Source organism: Nipponia nippon, unplaced genomic scaffold (assembly GCF_047370975.1).
Source record: "Nipponia nippon isolate SJK-2023a ecotype South Korea unplaced genomic scaffold, ASM4737097v1 scaffold_4, whole genome shotgun sequence".
Taxonomy (NCBI): Eukaryota; Metazoa; Chordata; class Aves; order Pelecaniformes; family Threskiornithidae; genus Nipponia; species Nipponia nippon.
Genome location: NW_028262358.1, coordinates 30080474 through 30093123, shown reverse-complemented (window position 1 = coordinate 30093123; position 12650 = coordinate 30080474). Strand labels below are relative to the sequence as shown.

Genomic DNA, 12650 nt, shown 5'->3' with positions numbered 1-12650 from the left:
AAAAATAGGAAACTAGTTATAAAATTTAGATCCTACTGAATTTAACAATGCCATTATTTAACTTCATTCTGAGTAATCCTTAACAGAAACTTCCATTTTCTAATTAAAAACCCCAACCGTATGTCTCCCAGGAATACAGAGGAGAAGAACGAATAAAAAGAAAATTCAACACTAATACCAGCAAACAGAAGAAATAGATTCCAGATGCTTAAAGACAGATTATTTTCTTAGTCTTTCTAGTGTAGGTATGAAACTGGAAGGCTGGATTCTTTCCATGTTGTCTTCCAAATCTCTTATTGATGTAAAATTGTTCCAGTGGAACTGGGTTGGCCTCATTACAATCACAGAAGAAATACTGCATGCCTCATGTTATCCAAAGTTTCTCAGACCAGAAACGCTGCAACAATTTCAGTTTCACCTGTGCTATGGTAAATCCAATCCATTTTTAAAGTCTTTTACACAGCCTTTCAATGCTGGTAATGTTAGCAGTAGCAGTATTGCTAGAAGGAATCAGTCTTAGACTATTATGTAAATACAACCCTGAGCGATGATAGCTGTGATTTCAGCAGCATATGGTATTTGTAACGTAAAAAAAAGAAAGAATTTGGTAACAAAATAATTTCATTTTGATATTTTACATGGTTAAAAGAGTTTGGGCAAAGAAACGAGAAAGATGCAAGTTCTCAAATACAACTTTTATAGCCTGTACGTCTGCCATATACACAGTAAAGGGAAACTGCTTCCACTACTCTGACCGTATATGAAATTAGGAATCAGGAGTCTTGTTCCCTACAAAAAAAATATTAACACTGTAGAGAAACCAGTGTAGAATATACTGGACAGTATTAGTTGCATCAGCTTTTCACAAGGTTCTTTGCAAATGACTTCAGGATTCTTAAAGGCTTTCTTCTCCAAAGGCAGTAGCAATGAAATGAAATACTTTCCAATACTTTCCATAGTTTGTTATGCATAGCTAAACTGGCATAGACGAAAGATGTTTGTATTTCCTACTCCGAATCTTTCACTGAGTCACTATTCTCAGTTTGTAAGGAAACAGTGTGCCCAACAACCCAAGTGCTTCATCCAGCTGGTGGCAAGAGTTCCACCGACTCCTGCCGAGGCCCAGGAAACGGGTGACAAGCCTGAACAGAATACAGAAACACAGGCTCATGCTATTCGATAGCTCATATTCCAAGCCAGCCTTTCTGGAGCAACATAGAGCTAGAAATCTGTAAATAATGAGGACTGTGGTGCCACAGAGAAATAGAAACATGAAAAGCTGGATCACATCCTAATATGCCAAATGGCTTTGCTATCCTAGGTGTAAAGTCTGTGAGTGCACAGTCCTTCAGAGAGGACATCAAACAAGATACTACTGAGTATGTGAAGTCTCCCGCCCCTTCTCCCACTCAAAAAATTAGGAAAAACACTTGAAGAACAAGATGTGATTTCCTTACATAACTTAGTCAAACACTCAAGCACAGATAAGGGAAATGCTTAATCTACCTAAGAGAAGCTAAATAACTTTCAGTTATGTATACATTCTTCTGAAATGAACACAATCAAACCCTCCAAAGCAGTATCTTAACAAAACAAGAAATGTCATTTCTAATACTGATTACATACCACAAAGACTAAATGAAGAAGTAAAATACATCTTATACATGTTATATATCTAACCTTCCCTAAGCATGCATAATTTATAGTCTCTAATAATAAAGACCATGGATGACAGCCTTTAAAAACAAACAAACAAAAAAAACCCAACTATAATTAAACATTTTTAATTCAAATCCTGAAAGTCATTAGTAGAGTCTTCAGCTTTTATTTTGTTTTTGCTGGTTTAAGATCAGTTCTGAAATCCACTACAGCACCAAACATTGGGACAAAAATCTAGTCATTATGGTCAATTTGCCACTCTCAAATTTAAAAGTATAACTAAGAACTAGTAACTCCTGCATTTGTACACAAAGGCACTATATTCAGTAAAGTGCCCTAAGAAGGGATTTTGAAAAAGGACCCCGATTACAATTTAGTAACTACAGCCAGCAAAAAGTTTAATAATAATGGATCCTTAAAAAACAGCAACCCCCCCCCCCAAACTAGAAGTTCATTTAAGATTCTGAAACAGATAAATTGTATTTTAATAACTGAAAGTTCATTACATCACACTGAGTGTAGTTTCTACTCTTTTCAATGAGGAGTAGGTAGTTAATTGAAAGCAAGATATAAATCTAAATCTCAAGTCCTTTTCCAGTCTTTAACAAGCTCTTTCTCTCAAGGAAAACTTCCGCTTATTAATATTAGCCTCACAGCACAATAGGCAAACCTACTCCTGTTTTCCAGAGAAGTCTGTTGATGTACAGAAGAATCTTGCCCAAAGTCAAGATGGCAGATGTACAAACAGCTCCAGTTATGGGGTTTAACCAGACAATCCTATCCTCAAAAACATTATTATAAAATGGGTTCAGCCGTGATTCCATTGCATACATTGAGAGCTATAACATTATCTTGGTGAAATATGAAACTTGCAGTCTTGAAGTATATTCAGTGTAATAGCTATATACTTCTATTCACTCCAAACACTATGAACACATGAAAATTGCATGCTCTAAAACAAACATCTGCCATCACGGATATTAGCAAAATCTGCTGTGCTTATGGAATGCATACAAACAAATTACAAACAACCTTAGAATTCTTTATATATTTTAACTCTATTTTTCTTCAGAAGTAAAGAATTTGAAAGTAAATAAAAATGTATTTAGTCCACAAGCTGTTCTAAGACCAAAGTAAATCAGACACTGAAACTCAAACTGCTGTAGTTTAAACAACAAAAAAACCCCAAACTCCACTATTTAAATTTTACTTACTGTGTTTACAGCTAATGAGACCTTTTCCTTCCTTTTTTTCCCCGTGTTCAGCATGTATTCTATGTGATTCTCACACTGACATTTACAAAAAACACTGAAATATTTGTGAACTCTGCTTCTGAATATAATATTAAATATAACGTTAATTGAACATGTGGGGGGTGAGTTGCTCATTTACTAAATCAACTGAAATGCACAGGACTATTTTTGTAAAACTAAGAACTCGCCCACCGAGGCAAAGCCTCAAACCTGATCTTAATATTCTGACCTCTGCATCTGAAACTTTCTTGGGACGTGGAGGCAATCCCACAGTAGTCATATGACTTTTACCAACCCCCAAATAAAGTCCTTGCACAGGATTACTGGGAGAATTGTATTGCTAAACGAGCATTCTTTCAAAAAAGAAATCAGAATGGCTTCAGTTCTTTGTCATACAATAGTAAATACTGCATCGTATTTTTAATAAAGGCCGGACTAGATTTTTCAAGCACCCTGACCAAAGACTGAAAGTGATTATAAGTTCACATAGTTTCATTTTTCTGAAGTCTAAATGGGAAAAGAAGTTCCTTCTTCCTTTTTGGTTCTTTCTTGCCTTATGATATTGCTGCACAAATGTAAACAATTACATTTCTCTGAAAAGAGAGAAGTACAGCTGCTTCCAGTATTTTAGACAGAGGTGAACTGATACCCTGGGTTACTTTTATCTATTATGGAAAATTCATGAATTGCAATGGAAGATGTTTCCTTTAAATAGCACCATTCACAGCAGAGTGGACTTCCAAGATGATGGGATGAAGAAAAATGCTATGTTAAAGATTTTTTGAAAACACAGAGTCTAATAAAGAAGAAAAGAACATGCTTAGGAATTAACTGGAAAGATCCAGTTTCCTGGTACTGATCTGGGAATTATAAACAGAGAAGTAAGTAGAAAGGGCGTATTTCTCAGTGTTTCTTTACAATACTTTAATATAAATGAGATTTTCTGTCTGTTCTGTCTTGGAGGAAGGAGCCCCACTGGTGCAAACTGCAGTTATTAAAACTCCTCAGATTTATTCAGGTTGAGTATTTTGCCCTAGATTCTCATATTGCTTCACTATTTATTAACAGTTAAGTTTAGTGTGTTACAGAAATATAATTTCTGAGAAATATACCCCAGTCCTAGTATAAGAGAAATCAAGCATCTATGCTGTGTGCAATAGCTGAAAGTCCAACATATTGGGCAGTTCGTTAAAGCTGCTGCTGCAGATTAAAATCTATATTTTACATTATTCCTGATATCACATATTATTCACTTTTTGGGAAGAATACATTGAAGAGATATGGCAGAAATAATTAAAGCAAATTAGAAGTCATAGCACAAAAAAAAGACAAAGGACTATATGCAGTGTTTAAATCAGAGCATTTATCTCAGCTTGCAATACTTTCCTTAGTATAGAATTTCTGAAAATCCAGAGAAATGATGAAAGGGCTTGATCTTCCTTTTCGGATTTACATCTTCCTTTCTTTGAAGTTTTCTCTGAAAAACTCTAACTTGCAAGTAATATACACATGCTCTACTCAGTCATTTTTATGTCCAGAGACTGCCTTTTATAGCGGCAAAACAAATTTCCCGCCCCACAGGTACAAAGCCAAGCACGAAAAGGCTCTAGTGGAGAAAAGGAAAGAGTAAATTCTGAAGGACAGATAAAGGTACCTACGGAAAATGAACTGCTCTACCGTATTATTTTAGAGGTAACTCCTATTACAGACAAAAACAGTTTACCAGAGTATCTCTATTCTTTCAGCCAAATTGTATCTGCATGAAGGTAAGGTAGGGGTGAGAGGGCTAGTGGAAGGAGAAGCAACGTTAGCAAGTCTCACAAACCATACTGTATTCTGAGAGTACCACAAGAATTAATACAGTATTGACACTGCAGATACATTTGCAGAGGCATTTCCAAGAACATGTTATGATCAGCAAGATCTTTAAAGAAAAAAAACCAAAACAACACAAACCCACACTATTATAGTTCGGGATAATGAAGTTCCAATGCATTCATTCTCCTTTGGCATAACAAAATCCATAGATTTAGTTAACAGTATGCCTTAAAGATCTATCACAGACTGAAGGTCTACCAAATTATAAGCACAGCTGCTGTTATAAAAATAAAAAAAAAGGTTTCTGACTATGTAAGTGTAACCTGCAAAACCTGCCAGCAAAGCTTCTGACCAACAGAACTACTGCATTTTTGTATGCAGCTCTTTTTACCTACTTCTATGGTAAAATATTTTTAGCTATGTATTTGCTTCAGCTAGTTATACTCACTTATGAAATACTGAGATTATAGTTTGCTTTATTCTCCAAGAGAATAAAGAATGGCTTATCACTACGAGGCATAAAGAAACATGCATATTTAACAACACCAAATGTCCAGTAGTAAAACAGAGTCCGGGAGTCCCTCTTAATGATAGCCACATTCACTATAGACAAGCGCTTCCCATGATTAGTGTTCTTTCTTACTTTAATTCTTGGGACACTCACTGCATAAGTATTACCTCAAAACAAAAGTAACAGCAAGTATAAGTTTTGATGATTTACAGAACAGATAACGTATTAACTTTTCTTAAATGCTTTATCTTTACTGAAACTCCATATTATGCACAACAGGTTTTTAATATTGTTCACTCCTCCTAAACGGGAAACGCAAAAGACTGAAATTATTCAAGATCCTGTGGAAAAATGAGCACAGGTAATGGGACTGTCTTTTTAGAACATCTGCTTATTATTTTTTAAAAGTCTAAGAGTTTGAAATTCAGGCTTTTACCGAAGAAATGACAATGGCACTTTTCAGTTAAATGATTGATTCTTTTAAATAGCATTTAAAACATGAAAATTTACCTTTATTTAGCATATTACAACACTTTTATGCTTATTTTCAATGGATTCATGAAATAAATATGCAACTGTAGGCAGATTTTGAGCCTCTACTAAGAACGAACTTCCCTAAATTGACTTCTGTTTCCAGCTGTACTCAAGTATTTATTTTAACCTTTCAAGACTATACTCAAAAAATACATAGTTTTTGAGACTCCAGCTGTTTGCACTACTGTAGAACTCATTTTAAAAATAGAAGTAGATTTTTAGGCTATGTTGAAGGCAGTAAACATTTGGTTAATGATGTTCAGAAAAGACATTAACACTGCCAAAGTTTTCACAACCTCACCTTTACATAGAAAGGCCAGGAACATGGCTAGACCTGTCTTTAATGTATGTATTACCTCATCTATTCATCCCCTAATCAATTAATCAAAATAGACTATACCAAGACTTTTTTCCTCAATGATACTAACAATAAGCAGACTTGACTGTTGTTGGGGAGCATAAGGGTGAAAAGGGAACAGATTGATTTGGAGCACACTTCTGCAACAACATAAGTGTAGAGCGAAACACTAACAAATCATAACAGAGTATAGGTTATGTATTTTATGAAGTACAACAAAGTAAATATATATAAACTATAATCTTATATGTATTTTTCACATCATGCTATGCAGTGAGCATTGGATTAGTCTATGTTGTGTCATATATTATAAAACAGCTAGCCATATACAGATTTCCAAAAATTTATTTCTATTTCAAATTTTATATTACTAGTTCGTGTTTCACTTATGTATGAAAACACCACTATAGTTTTTAATTTGATACTTTTCTCCAGTTTTCTTCAAAAAACACACTAGGCGTACGCAGTGGTTAAATTAAATATGCCTATTCCAAAGGCCTTGCACAATTTTGTTAGGGGAAAAAAACAACATATGGAAATCAGAGCTTTTACTACATAAATGGAGACGAGAGGGACAGCAGTTTGGAACATGGCATTTATATGAGTTTCATTACTTTTCTATTTCAGTCTAATGCAATTTTCCTTAAACAAGTACAAACTCTTACAGTATAATACAAAGGCGCCTTTAAACCAAATCTTCTACCAGCATCTTGCTCCCTGTGAAGCACTTGTTTTGGCAAACAGCTAGAAGCCTGCCAAGAAAAGGTCATCGATCTTTGCCTGAAAAGCTTGAGCCAGCTTTATACAGTAAGGGCTTATTACAAACACACAATGCTTACCAGATGTCCCATCAGCTAACTGGATGCAATCCAAGGGATGGCTATAAATCCACGGAGAGATGTTCGTTACGAAGGCATTTGCCACACAAAGTCAAAATTACATAAGCACCCTTTGGAGAACCGCTTCACTGAGCGGTGCGGTTTAAAAGGATCATGCACCAACAGACCGAACTGTCACCAAGAACTGATTTGTCTTTGCAGTGATACCTTTAAAAAGAATTCTGTGTTTGATCAGTTAGCCTGCAAGGTTCATTTTCCCAACCAAATGCCTGTGCCATTACTGAAGTCAGTGTTAACTTGCAAGAGCAAAGAACTTAATGTGGACTGTCACACTATTATTTTTCACAGCTCCTTCTCTCAGGCTTTCCAGTTAACGTTATTCGGGTAACAACACGGACACCTGCTTTCAGATGCCATGCTACCAACAGGTGAAATTTTGTCTCAGGAGAAACATATCGCCTATCAGACCAATAAGTAAATACACATCAGTCAGATGAATTACAGATATCTACTGACATTAACTTATTCTACCAGATTTGGGAAAATGAGATTTATTTGAAATTGTTCATTTGAGATATGAAAAAGTTGTCTGGCTGAGCATCACAATCTTAAAGTTTCAATATTAGTATAAACGCAATGCTTGGGGCATTTTTTGTTTTTTGTTAATTGTTTGTTTAAATAAACAAACTAGAAACTCAAGATCTGGATGGGCAAAGATTTCTTCCAGTTGTAAACACAGTCATAAAACAGATTAATAGTTCCAAGAAGAGAAAGAAAGAAACCTAGAAAAAAAATGAAAATTTTTGTAATAAGCATCCATACTTCAGCACAGATGTATTTTAAGATTAAACCAAATAAGACCCAAGAGAAAAGACATATTACTAATAGTTTTGAATTATCCCTCCTAAGAGGAGAAAATGAAGACATAGCAGAAGGAGAAAACTTGGCAAATCAGTTTAAGCTTCTTTTATTTCTTCTATTTTACCCTTTTTCCTCACTCGTGGTTCAAATGAGTGCGGGTCTGTGGGTGCTTAAGAAATGAAAACCTGAATGGGCAAAAAAAAAAAAATAATCCCCCAAACCCTATCTTTCTAAAACCAAAGCTTCAAAGCAAATAGGTTCTCGGTTGATACACTGCATAACGAGCTTTGAAAACAAAGCTTCTGGTTACATTTGAAGTTGCCTCACACACTACTGCTTGCTGTTGTTCTGTTAAAGCAAGCAAGCCTACAGAAGGAAAAACCAAAAAGCTAGTGTAGTATCCTACCTTTACCCAAGCTATGAATAAAAACGTGGGAGTAGGCCTTTAAAAGCAGCAGAGTCCCGCCTTACTGAGACTGAGCGGAGCAGAACAAACGTGTGCCTGGTTTCTCTGGATATTTTGCTTTACAATGGGAAGGGAGAAAAGGTATACAATATGGACACTTCAAACCCTATCTCCCTGAGCACACAACATTCCTGGGAACTTTCAGGGTGAGCTGCATTTGTGAAAGAGCTCTAACTAGTAAACCTACCTGAGTCAAGTGATGGAAAACAGAAACCATCCAGTTAGCACTGCCAGTTCAGTACTGTCCTGTTCAGATAGTTACAGGTTATTTTACTCTCAGAAAAAGCCCCAGCCTTGACTCTAAAAATATGTTTATGTGGCTTGCCGAGTTTTAGCAAACAGCTTCCCAGGCATCAAGCAGCATCCTTACACCACAGATACTTTACACTTTATCCCTGGAAGACTGCCTGCCCCAATGCCACAACAGATCCATTCATGCAAATCCTTCCCCAATGCCACAACAGATCCATTCATGCAGATCCTTTCCACTCCATCTACAGCTCTGGAGAAGCTGCAGAGGCTTGTTGGGGTCTGCTCTGCAGGCAGCACACTCTGACTCCACCTTTGCCTCTCCCCAGGCTCTATATGGCTCTTCCTAAGCCACTTCCAACACATCAGCTTCCTCCCTGACATTAAAATACCAAGAAAGGTAAGGATGTGTGTGTGTGTTGAATGCTCAATCAAATTTTGGGTTGCAAAATAAAAGAGATAAAAAGGTCTCTGCAGTGAAGCTATTAAGGGACTCTCTGGTTCTTCTTTTCCATGTGTTTACCACAAGTGCATGGGTTATTATACAATAGGTTCTCCATCCATTCTCATTTTAAACAAACAAACAAAAAATCAACCTAGAAAAGAGGTAGCCTTTGTAAACAAGTGGTTAAACCAGCACAGACAAAACTAATACAATAAAGAATGTTGACTCCTATGTTAAAATCTTAAAATGCAATTATTAACAATGAAAAGCTGGTGATCAACTTGAAACTGTCTTTGAGAGAGATGCTACTGGCAGGAGGAGTAGCAAAGGTGGGCTAGAGATACATCCTGATGGAAGCGATGTATCAGTGGGAATAAAGAACAGTTTGTACCTTCTAAAAAAACTGAGAAATGTTTCTAGAAAGAGGTGAGCTGCTCTCCAACTACTGGAAGAATATTCAGCTGAGGTCTATCTACCTAGTCATATACTAAAAATTCTGAACAAACACATGTATTCTTTCACAGCCTGTTCAACACCCTAAGATCAGCAGCTGATGGCTACCAGAAACTATTTCATGGTCTGCCTGATGAATCTTTCAACAGCAGCATGAATGTCCCAAAATGGCAACAATCAGAGATTAAAAAAAAACCAAACAAACCAACCTGTCAAAGTTGTATTTGCAATAGAAGACATTAGTGAAAGAAAACACCACTCTTCACTAAGGCATATTCCTGAAACAACCAAGCGAAAAGACTAGCTCCTGGATGCATGCCGTTTAGACTTTGACATTTCTGGGTAAGCACCTTCTGCTGTTCTCTGTTCAGACAGTGCCTAGCACAACCAGATCTCATTTTGTGGGCCCTTATAGCATAAGAAGCATAATTAATGATGATTGCGACAACTACAAAATAGTCTAAGGAACAAAAGCTGTGACAGATAGATACATTAGGAATTGTAGAGACGGTAGATAATACTCCATGGGTTGAAAACTAGCGGATCTTTGCAAAGGGATGCTACAACATGGAACAGAAATGTAATTTTTCTTACCGTATTGATTCTACCAAAGTTGGATGCCTAGAACAAATCCTGTGGATATTCTGATTAACACGCTGTATCTGTGTTATAGATTTATCAAGTATGACACACAAAAATGGCATTAAGAAGCATGCCCTGCTTCTGCTGATACTATTTTCCTTTTTCCTGCAGAACTTCTTCCATAGCAGAAGCACAGAATAGTTTGGGTTCAAAGGGACCTTTAAAGGTCATCGAGTCCAACCTCCTCTTCAGTAAGCAGGGACATATACCAATCAGCAATAACTGTATATGCAAAACTGAGAATCTTCAAGTGAGCAAGCTAACAAGAACTGGGAAACCTCTTCTAAACTCATATTTTGACTTAAATGTTAAATACATAACCTGACATAGTCAGAAGTCTAAGGACTTCTTTGTTGGACATTTCAATGCAAAAGGACAAATAATGAACCTAAACAAAATGTTTTGCATTCACAAAATACTGCCATGACTTCACCTAACAGGCTTTATTGTTAAATATCACCTTAAGCTCTTCATCCTGTGAAACTTACGTATCTTATGAGCAGACAAATCTGAAGATGAACGTATTAGAAGATGTAATCTTTTGTAACTACATAACTTACAGACATAACCAAGAACTTCGCACAGGCTGCTTTCTGCAGTACCCACCACTGCCAGCGTGAGCTGTGGTGGTTTACTGCAATTCAACTACCTGCTCTAGAATGAGGAATCTGTAATTACATAGAAGGACAATTGCCTAATGCAAATTGGGACATCTAGCAATGATAAATAATCATTACAATTGATTAGACATAATATATAGAAAAAAAGGTTTGAATAGTTCTTAAATTTTTATTACATTATCTATAATAAATACAGTTAAAAAAACCCTAACCTGTCAAGGTCATTCTGAAGTCATTTTATAGTTGATTTAATACTGACATATTGCAAATGGTAACTTAATTTGTAAGTTGGTAGAAAGCTACCATAAATAACTGTATACATTTGTGTCACACGTAAACCAATAATTCCAAAGAAAGAAGAAATCTATAATGACAAATGCAGCAAGGAGGTCACAAGCTTTTAAATACAGCAGCATCTGTCTTTCAGTCTATATAAAACTGTCTTTGTGGACAATGTTTTTAATCATTCCTGAGGCAATTTACCTCTGTTACCCACTTGATGGCCACCTGTTATTCCAGTTTATAAATCGAATCATTGTGTCATCATATTAGTTGTATCTTAAACTTTCAGCCTGCATTTGGATATTGATCGGCTACACTGGAGCTCTTAAATATTTCTGAAATCATTCAAAAAACTTCACTCACAAAATTCTATAAGCACTAAAATAGATCAAAAAACCCTGCCAAAGCATGTCAATAAAACAGTCAATAAGTGCACTTCAGCCTAGAAATAATGCATATGCTACAGCAACACTGAATTAATATAGAAAATCAGTATGACCTCGGAAAACAAGCAGCACTGAAGAAATGAATAAGACAGCATGTCTTATAGAGTCTCCTGTTCATCCAAAGACTGATAACAGACACACCTTTCTCCATAGCTCTGACAGAAGCTGAAGATACAAGACTGAAAACCCATGCAATCATTAGATCCAGTTTGTGAAGTAACGGAGAACAAATATGACAGACCTTTCCCAAGCTAATTCCTTCTTACAAACACCGGTCTACTATAAACCTTGTTTTTCTTCTAACTGCATATATAAAGTGGAGTCACCAGATGTTTGGTTAATAGCTGAATGAACTGATTACATGCTTTGCAAGTCTGACAAAATATTCTGGCAGAGTAACAACAACCACCCATATTTTAAACTTGTCTCCCAAAAGCAACTTATCAGAAATGCTTATTCTTAAAGATCCTACGTGCTTGCATATGACACAGTACATGGCTCAATGAAGTTAACCAAAAAATTCCAACTAATTCTACCAGATGCTATGTCAGGTCCGTAGAAGCTCAATTTTTTTGTTTGACCAAAGGGATTTGTTTTTAAAAGTTCTGACTGGGCAGTCAACACTTTATTGGATTTTTTTAAACTATTAACAAATATTTTTATAAATAGAACTTTACTGATTAACTGTTGCAGTTATTTTAGCCTGTGAATGGATACCTCAGTGTGTATCTACATTTGGGAAGTTTCCACTGACACAGCTGTTTCCATTCATGGGAAACACAAATGAGTATTTACTCTGAATGCACAGAGCCATTTTAAATAAATCTATAGAAGGTAAATAACCCTGCAGATCAATTTTGGCATAGAGAGTGTAAAGACCCGAATCACGGGTGTTACAGAAATACTGGTTACATAGTTTAAAATGGAGAATTTTAAAAAATGTATTATAAGAGCTGTTTTCTCTCCCTCTTCCTACGTACCCATCAGCAAGAGCATGCTAAAGTATTTTGCAGGACTGGTTTTGAAAGCATAATATGGGGATGTTCAAATTTTAGCGGAATAATTTAAAACCTAACTTTTGAGAACATCACCTTCTGCGTGACAGACAGTTCATTTAGCATTTTCTTTTCCGTATGTGGGCCAAACAGTTCCTACTACAGAATTTACAAGAGATTGCTAAAATAGTTACTCACCCTCCCTCTCAGTCAGAACAA

General features: G+C 36.0%; 1 protein-coding gene across 1 annotated transcript in view; it reads right to left on the bottom strand.

Moving 5' to 3' along the window:
• Positions 1-12650, bottom strand: part of PRKCE (protein kinase C epsilon) — a 299488-nt gene that overhangs the window by 179024 nt on the left and 107814 nt on the right. The gene's annotated exons all lie outside the window — the stretch shown is intronic.